We start from the raw sequence: 9,708 nt of genomic DNA, 5'->3' as shown, positions 1-9,708 counted from the left end.
ACAGATATGCACGTCACTCACAGTATTTTATAACGCACATGTGTAGTTGTGGCATCTGCCCATGCCAACACCCACCTTGAAAACATGCACTTACAGGCCTTTCTCAACCCAGTCCTTGGGGCACACCATTGGGTTTTCTGGATGTCCACTATGAATATGCATGAGATAGATTGGAATGCACTTCCTTCTTGGCATTCCAGTCTATCTCATCCATATTTCACGATGGATATCCTGAAAACCCAACGGGATTTGGTGTGCCCCAAGGACTGGGTTGAGAAGCTGCATTGTACAAGATACATGCATATGTATAGAATACATTTACATCTGTATGTAGTACCTAAGGCCCAGAAGCTCAAAACCTAACACATGTGCAAGGTGCGATTAGTGCTGGAAATGTGTGCATGAATGTGTGCAGCATGCACAAAACCCTCCTGCGCACATGCTAATCTGAATGCTGAAGCTCAGTGCAAATTGTATTTACATGCATTGAAATGGATTCATATCAGGTGATTATGTATTAATTCTGATGCTCAGAAGTCAGCACAGAAACTATTCTGCCCTCAACAGCAAAAAAAAACACACAATCGGGTTGGGGATAGCGTTCAGATTTTGAGAAGAGTTCTTCTGAATTTTTCACATTAAAATGCTTTTTTTTTTTTTTTTTTGCTTCTTTTGAAAGGAGAAAGAGGCCCCATGCGCCTGTAGTGCTGATAGTGAGCAAAAACATGTCTGCGAGTCTGAGCAAAGCTGGGGGTGAGGGTGGGCATTGGCACCTGTTTTCCTGCGCTTTGATGTGAGTCTCTTAAGGGATTTAAAACTGCAAAAAATTATTGGGGGGCTTATATTTCATGGCGCAGGAGAAGGGTGCCTATGTGCTCTTGCTTTTCCTATTTTGCCTGGTGCATGTGCACAGGAGTGTCACAGTAAGCACAGCTCTTGTGCACATGCAGCAGTCACATTCCTCTCCCTTGCTTTAATTTACTAGCGTGCATCAAATTTGCATCCATTTGCTTTGGTCGGGGGGGGGGGGGGGGGGGGTAGTTTTCAGCTGTTTTTGCACTATGGGATGTGTGCTCTTGCCTCTAGAGCTGGAGTTTTGAGCACTACCTTCTTTGTAGATATGTTCTTGCCTCTAAAGCTGAAGTTTTGAGTACTGTGCCCTAAGTGTGGACACATCGTTTGTAGAGTTGCCCTTACAGTATTTATTCTGTATAGACTCCATATTTCATTCCATAAAGAATTGGTTGAATGATGCTATTAACTGTAATCGTAGTTTTATTGATTGGTCTAAATTGTCCAGGTTTTTTTTTTTTTTGCATGGGTCTTAGAAATTTGTCTTTGCAACGTCTTTATCACTTGTATAAAGAGGAGTGGGGAGCATGCTTGGAAACAGTAATTAGTTGCCTCTCTGGCCCCACCCCGAGTATTTGTCTTGACGTAATATTGCCAACAGCCCGAACCTGGTCATAGATAAAAGTAGGCTGTTTGCACAATGCAGGTTTATTCACCTGCTTACTGAAAAGGTGTGCCGGGAGTGGGAAGAAAAAGGCTGGAGAACGGGGAAAGCAACGACTTCCCTATCAGAAAGTTCGTAACTCTCTATGTCACTCACGGTCGGTCACTCTCTCTCTCCCGCCTTTTTCTCGCTGCAACGGCGCCCAGCGCAGGCGCATTACAAAATCCCGGACTGGTTTCGTGCGTGCTGATGTCACGAAAGCGTGGCGACGGTGGCAACTCAAGTCCCGGATGTGTAGTGGCCGTGTGATGAGGGGAGCGAGGCTGCGAGCAGGGCGGTTGTTGTGAGGTGAGCGTTGTCGCAGGACTCATTCAGAAGCTTTGGTTTCTTTCCTTTTACCCATGACGTTAAAACTTCTCTTCTAAGCCACATACGCAGTTTAGCAGCCGGAGTCCTAAGGCCTTCACCAATCCGTCAAATAGCCGCGGTAGGGAAAGAGAAGTGGTGCGCAGGCGCAGTGATTTTGGCCTAAGGCGTCGCGCGCTGTGCGCATGTTCGTCGCTCGTTTTTCCGAAGTGTCGCTAGTTCCTTGTATCGGGCGTGGTGCGCATGCGTCGGTGGCGATTGATTGTGACGCGCTTGCGCAGAAGGTGGGTGGCTGCAGAGCAGTTTGGTTCCTAAATTAAAGAGTGGGGGAGAGATTGAGTTCTGGAGCCAAGAGGGAGGTTGGTCCCCAGATTAAAGAGTGGCAGAGAGATTGAATGCTGGTGCCAGGAGGGAGGTTTGTTGCCGATACCTTTTACCATAAGAGGCCAGATCGGCTGTCAGTTTTGTGAAGGGGTCGGTAACAGTTTTCACATACCTTTCCTTTCTAGACTAGTGGTTCTCAACTACTGTGTCCCCAAGAGATGGGAGGTGTGTCACAAAAAAGGTCGATGTAGATAGCAAACCTGTGTTTTATTTACTGTCATTTAATAAATGGCAAATCATTAGTGGCTGTAATCAGAAAATACCAGCTGTCTTGAGAATCAGGTTCCCCGCTACCCCCAATAATTACTGCCTCCAGGCCCAACTAAAAATGTTGCAGGTCTGCTGTCAATAGATTTTGCTATACAATTTGAGTAGCATATTTGCAAGTTTTTGTGTTGCTTCACTGTAACAGGCAGTGGTGGGTTTTTGTGTTGTTGTTACTAAGGTGACACTGGAATGTAAATGTTTTTTTTTTTTTAATTTTTATTTATTTTACAAAGCTTCATGTACTGTTTTATACCAAAATATGGCTTCAGAATGGTTTACAATAAAACAATGATATGTTGCTGTAGAAAGGCAAAGTGAAGCTAAGAGTGAGTAGGGTAGGCTAGAGAAAAGAGGTGAGTTTTCAGAGAGTACTTGAATTTGTTGTAGGAGGATTCTGAGCGAAGGTGGGTGGGTAAGGCATTCCATAGTCTGGGACCAACATAGCCGAGAACTGATGCACATGTGGATTCAAGTCTGATAACAGTGCAAGGGGAAAGTTGAAGCAGACCAGCATTTGTGCAATGGAGTGAGTGAGCAGGTTTGTAGGGGATGAGGAGGCAGAAAGGTAATCCGGGGCGGTCGGAAGGCAGGATTTGAACAGTATGATTAGGAGTTTAAACTGAATACGTGCTGAAAGAGGTAGCCAATGTTCTTGCTAGAGCAGGGGAGTGATATCGACAAAAGGCTTTGCATGATGAAGAAGGTGGACAGCTGTGGATTGTACTGATTGAAGGCACTTTAAAGATTGAAGTGGTAAGCCAGCATACAAAGAGTTGTAATCAGGTGAGTAATGAATGACAGGAGAAGGGCCCAAATGGATAAGAACGAAAAGATGTAGCGAACGGTAGTGTCTGGAGAAGGTGTGCAAGGAAGGCCATGTCACCACTCTACATATTTCTTCTGGGTAGAACAGACGGGCTTCCGCCCAGGAAGTCATGACAGCTCGGGTAGAAGGTGCCCAGAATCCAGCAGGAAGTGTTTTACACCAGCTAGTAAATAGGAGAATGTGATAACCTCCTTGACCCAGCGAGCTAGTGTGGTTTTGGAAGACGCATCCCCTTTCACACGTCTCTGGAACTTGGCCAGTGGATAGACTAAGCTGATCTGGGGCGAGGAGAACAGGGAGACTTTGAGGGGAGGCATGTTTGAAAAGAAATGCTGGCCATGGGTCAAGGGCAGAGCCAGAGGGATTTGTGGTAGCGAGAGTGTGCTTGAGGGAGACCAGGGATGGTACTGTGAAGGCAGACCAGGAGGATGAAGATGAAAGTGAGCATGGGGATGGAGGAGAAGACATAAAAGGGGAGGTGACAATGGCCTGAGAAGAGGGTGCTTTCAAAGATGAATTCTGGGCTTGCACCTTTTCATCCCAAAAGGTGTCTTTTATGTAGTTGGTGAAAGGATAGTGGGATTATAAGAAGGCAGAGAAGAGCCTGAGGGGGCAACCGATTCAGTGAGTTGAAAAAGAGCACAAGGTTTAAAAGCTGCATTAGAAATACGTTGAGAAATGAAATTTATTTTAGCTTTGCGTAAAAGGGTCCTATACTGATGATAGTGGGCATGAAAGATGTCTGAGGTAGCTGGAGAGCGACATTTACACCAGGCCCGCTCAGTGCTACAGACCTGTTTCTTTTGCAGTCTGAAGAAGAAAACCAAAGAGCAATAGTCTTGCATTTATGCAAAGGTGGCCGAACAGGGGTAACAGTGTTCAGAGCCTGGTGAAGGGAACTGTTCAATCTATGAACCAAGGGTAAAAGTGTGTGTGTGTGTGTGTGTGTGTGTGGGGGGGGGGGGGGTTGGTGATGTTAAATGTGGCAGGGAAGGAAGAAGGAGCAGCAGCAGCAAGGGGGCAAGAACGATGTCGGTAAGAATCCATCGGGAGGGTGATGGGGGGGGGGGGCAAGGAGATGAGAAGGGGGACAGAAAAGTGGAGAAGAGCATGATCGGTCCAGGGATACCATGCTAAGTCCAACTGTATGGTAAGTGAGAAATCTGGGCTGATGTGTTCCATACAGCTTTTTGATATGGGATAGGCAAATTCATACTAAACTTACAGTTAAACAATTACATTTTTAGAGGGGCTTTGTTAAGCTGTGAATTTCAGTGTTTGGTGTGTCACATACATGAACATTGTCAGGTGTGTTGCAACAGAAGAAAGGTTGAGAAATACTCAACGCTTGATGATGAGGGAAACCAGAGGTAAAAAAAATTACAAACCCCGTAGCGGGAGGAGGGACTTGGTGGGTGACTAGGGGGCCACTGCCTAGTGTCCATCCTTTAGACTCATTCCTCTTGCTTGTACAGTTGCTACCTCAACCCTCAGTTCTAAGCTGAGTAAGTCCACTTGTTTGCCATCCCCTGTTCCCCCAGTGCTATCAGTGAACAGTTCAGATGTAGGAGGCTGATTTCAGTACTGACTCTACCCTTACTAGCTTCACCTGGGTTGTAAGGCAACCCTGATTTTTGAGGGTGGAGCCCAGGCATTGTAGTAGGAGATGGGAACAAAGTTCCAATAATAATTATATAAATACATAACTTAGTGCGGTAAAGAAAATTAGTCTGAGAGTGGGGTGAAATTGTGCATGAAGTAACCAGGGTGGAGGAAGAATGCTGAGGAGTGTGAAGCATCCCCAGGGGTAGGAGTGGTTGAAAGTAATAATATAAGATGTGTTTCGTGGACCTACTACTCTATTTAACATTTCTAAAGCGCTACTAGGGTTACGCAGTGCTGTACAATTAACAAAGAAGGACAGTCCCTGCTCAAAGGAGCTTACAATCTAATGGACAACATGTGAAGTCAGCTTACAATCTAATGGACAGTATGTGCGGACAGTCAAATTGGGGCAGTCTGGTCTAACCCAGTATGTCATATACATCCTGTTTCTGATTTTGGCTAGTTCAGGTCACAAATATCTGGCAGGATCCCAGATAGATCAATTCCCTAATGCTCATATCCAGCGATAAGCAGTGACTTTACTGAGTTCATATGACTATTAATGGTGGCCTCAGAGTGGTGGTGAAATAGGACAAAGGGGGAAATAAAAGAGAAGAGAGGGGATATTTTCCTGTCTTCTCTTTTGCCCCTGGTTTTTAATATGGTAATAAGTAGAAATCCTGGCAGCAAGGCGCAGGCAACAGTGTAGATAAGTCTATCTGGCAAACTGTGATATAAGCAGTGATGGAATTAACTAATAGCTGGATCTGACCAACCAGCAGCAACTACAATAAGAAGTCTGTCTGGCAGATTATGTACTACTTTTGTTGACTTGGTTGTTGGTGGAAAAGCCATGGATTGGAACCTAGAAAGGCACATGTTTGGGTAGGAGCTGCTTTAGCCTAATGCCCAATTATATATTTGATTTTGACATGTTTATTTTTGCTAGCATTGAACTATATTTTTAAATGTTTGCTGTAATCTTTGAGAAATCTTGGAAGAATGTTAGTTATTACTTATACTATCTAACTTAATATTTATTTAGAAAGGAAAAGGGGATTTGATATGCAAACTGCTTTTATTGTAACCACAAGAAAGGCAGTATATTATATAACAGTACTTATTTTGTACCTGGGGCAATGGAGGGTTAAGTGATTTGCCTAGAGTCACAAGGAGCTGCAATGGGAATCGAACCTGGTTCCCCTGGTTCTCAAGCCACCACACTAACCAGTAGGCTACTCCTCTACTAGTGACGTTTTTGTTTAACCATGGATGGGGGAAGGAAATGGTGTTAGGTGTGAGCTATATGTACTTGATAAAGTACAAAAGAAAAAAATAAAATGTTAATTCGGTATAGTTTATATAAATCTTTAATAAATTAGCATTTATATTTTGTTTTGGAATTTAGTTCAGTGGATTACAAAAAGCATCAAACATAAAGTACAATTTACATAAAATTCCAGGTAAAAAAATAAAAATAAATAAAAACCATGCACAATATTCTTGGCCCGAACAGCCCACTGGTTCCATGTGCAAGATATCTTCATCTTGACTCCCTCATGAAAGAAGTGAAAGAAATAGGAGGTGGCAAGGTTGAGAAGCATCTGCATAAATGAGAGATACATCGTTGAAGTGCTTCATGAAGCATCAAAGATCTCCAGTCATGAGAAAGAAGGAGCTGTGCTGAAAGAGGACAACTGGATGCTGGTCACAAGATCCTGTAGGATCGATACCATGACTCCACCTTCCTTTGAACTGAAGAACCCATATGCAGCCCTGGAAGTGGAGGAGGTGAGAGCATCCCAGAGAGAGGAGGAATTGAAGCTCAAAATCCCCAAAGTTGCTGAATCAGTGACCACTAAGAGGTAGTGGTGGTTGGTAAGGAAAAAGAGGTTAGCCTTTATCACTTACAAGAGATTGTAGAAAGAGGAAGACTGGCGACAGTATCTGGGAAAAGCTATTTGAAGCTGGAAAAGTAGTCAAGAAAGCAAAGATGCAAGTGGAAGAAAATAACCAATATTGTAAAATGGGGGGGAAAGACATTTTTTTAGATTTGATAGGAGAAAGTGGAAAAGTGGCATTGTGAGACTCAAGTGAAGGGGAGGAATATGTAGAAGCTGATAAAGGTAAGATGGAATTGATTAATATCTCCATTCTGTGTTTGTGGTTGAAGGGTCGGGAACAGGGCCACAGAAGACAAACACAAATAGGAATGGAAGGGTGGTAGTCCCTGAACAATTTTCAGAGGACTGTGTTCATGAGGAGCTGGCTAAACTAAAGGTGGACAAAGTAATGGGGCCAGATGGGAAGTTCTAGCAGCTCTGCTGGCTAACCTTTTCAGTGCTTCTTGGGAATGGTCCTGGAGGACTGGAGAAAGATGTAGTCCATCTCCGCAAAAGTGAAAATAAGAGGTTGGGAACTACAGGCTGGTAAGTGTGACTTCTGTGGTAAGTAAATTAATTAATTAAAGCAGAGAACACAGGACCCAAGGCAACAGTTTCCCTAGAGGCAGGTCTTGTCAGGCAAATCTGATTAATTTCCTTGACTGGGTGACCAGAGAGTTGGATCGAGGGAGAGCACTGGATGTGGTGTATGTTCTTTTTAGCAAAGCCTTTTGACACAGTTCTGCATACATGACTAATAAATACACTGGGTATCCATGGTATGGGTCCAAAAGTGACTGGTTTTGGAACTCGTTGAGTGGACATCGACTGAGTAGTGGTAAATGGCGCTCATTCTGAGGAAAAGAATGTTACCAGTGGTGTGCCACAATGTTTGGTTTTTGGGCCAGTTCTTTTTAACAATTTTGTAAATGATATTGCTGAAGGGCTGTCTGGTAAGGTTTGCCTCTTTGCAGATGATACCAAAATCTGCAATAGGGTAGACACCCCAGATGGTATTGATAACATGAGAAAGGACTTCATGAAGCTAGAGGAATGGTCTGGAATTTGGCAGCTTAGATTTAATACTAAAAAATATAGAGTCATGCATTTGGGCTGCAAAAATCTGATGGAACAGTACAGTTTAGGGGGTGAAGAACTTTTGTGCACGAAAGATCAGCAGGACTTGGGTGTGATCGTATGTGATGATCTTAAGGTGGCAAAACAGGTAGAAAAGGCAATGACAAACTAAAAGGATGCTTGTTTGCATAGGGAGAGGAGTGGCCAGTAGGAAAAGAAGTAATGATGTCTTAGTATAAGACTCTGGTGAGACCTCATTTAGAAAATTGTGTACAATTCTGGAGACTGCACCTTCAAAAAGATATAAACAGGATGGAGTCGGTCCAGAGAGTGGCTACTAAAATGGTCAGTGATCTTCATCATAAAGCATATAGGGACAGACTTAAATATCTCAACATGCATGCTTTGGAAGAAAGGTGGGAGAGGGGAGATATGATAGACATTTAAATACCTATGTGGTATAAATGTACAGGAAGTGAGTCTCAATTGAAGGAAGCTCTGGAATGAAGGGGCATAGGATGAAGGTGAAAGGGGATAGACTCAGAAGTAACCTGCGGAAATAGTTCTTCACGGAAAGGATGATGAATTAATGGAACGACCTCCTGTTGGACGTGGCGGGGATGAAAAAATTATTTGAATTCAAGAGAACTTAGGACAAGTACATAGGATCTCTAAGGGAGTGATAGGCATCGATGGGCAGACTGGATAGGCTATATGGTATCTGCCTACATTTTTCTGTGTTTCTATAAAATATAGTACTCGGCCATAGTCTGGGCAGAAATGAAGAGGGGGTTGGAAATGGAAGCACTTTGAGGAGGGAGTTCAGTGTGATAAAGATACAGCAAAGATTGGAGGCAAGAGTTTTTCAAATGGATATCATAGTTTTGTCAAGTTCAAGAGCAGACTGGAAAGGAGGTCAGCAAGAATTTTGAAATATAATGTGAGGGTACGAGATTTTAGCCAGAGGTGCTCAGCAGAGTAGTGGATTCTGGAGATGCCAAGGCTGGTGGTTGTGATGCCTTAACCAAAAGGGGAATATAAGGAGTGTGTGTGTCAAGGGCAGAGGAAAGAACAGTATAATAGGATAAGAGAGCCTCTTTGACAGAACTTATAGCATAGTGGTGGAGAGGAGTGCAAAGGTCAATATCCTGAAGAATCCTAAACGTATTGGTGATTGGATGAGACTGAGGAAGGGGTAGTTGGATGAGATGGTGGTGCAGGGAGGAGGTTTTTAGATTTGTAAGGAACTGGGCAACATTCTGGGGAAGGGGAGAGCCTGTTTCGTAAGAATGGACTCCACTTTAACCAGGTTGGGACCAGGCTGCTGGCATCGGCATTTAAAAAGGAGGTAGGACAGCTTTTAAACTAGAACCTGGGGGAAGGCCAACAGTCTTTCAAAAACGCACGGTTCGGAACAACCTGTCTTTCAAAGATATCACCAAAACAGGGAAGATAGGGTATCCTGATAGCAAGGTTGTAAAAGAGACCATAGTAGATCAGGTGACCTTAAGTAAAAATTAGACAAAGGATTGCAAATAACACTATTGACTAATGAGCAAGATGTAAATAGGAACAAACATAGTTTAAAATGTCTATATGCAAATACAAGAAGCCTAAGAAATAAGATGGGGGAGAGAGAGTATATTGCAATGAAAAATTACATATAATAGGCATCTCTGAGACCTGGTGGAAGGAGGATAACCAGTGGTACACTGTCATACCAAGGTACAAATTATATCATAGTGATAGGGTGGATCAAATTGGTGGAGGGGTATCTTTGTATGTTAAGGAGGGCCTTGAATCATAATTTGAAAATTCTGCAAGAACAATACACATATTGGAAT

The 9,708-nt window shown here is 43.4% G+C and overlaps 1 long non-coding RNA gene across 1 annotated transcript in view; it reads left to right on the top strand.

Annotated features, from left to right (window-relative positions):
- Positions 1 to 1,718: 1,718 nt before the first annotated feature.
- The window catches only part of LOC115482218, a 59,913-nt gene continuing 51,923 nt past the window's right edge, over positions 1,719 to 9,708 (top strand). Inside the window, exon 1 of the long non-coding RNA XR_003944044.1 lies at positions 1,719 to 1,804. This is a non-coding gene — a long non-coding RNA (uncharacterized LOC115482218). The remainder of the gene's footprint in view (positions 1,805 to 9,708) is intronic.

The sequence above is a fragment of the Microcaecilia unicolor genome, chromosome 12 (assembly GCF_901765095.1).
Source record: "Microcaecilia unicolor chromosome 12, aMicUni1.1, whole genome shotgun sequence".
In the NCBI taxonomy this organism is placed as follows: domain Eukaryota; kingdom Metazoa; phylum Chordata; class Amphibia; order Gymnophiona; family Siphonopidae; genus Microcaecilia; species Microcaecilia unicolor.
The sequence above is the reverse complement of the archived record's forward strand: the minus strand, read 5'-3'. Positions and strand labels throughout refer to the sequence as shown.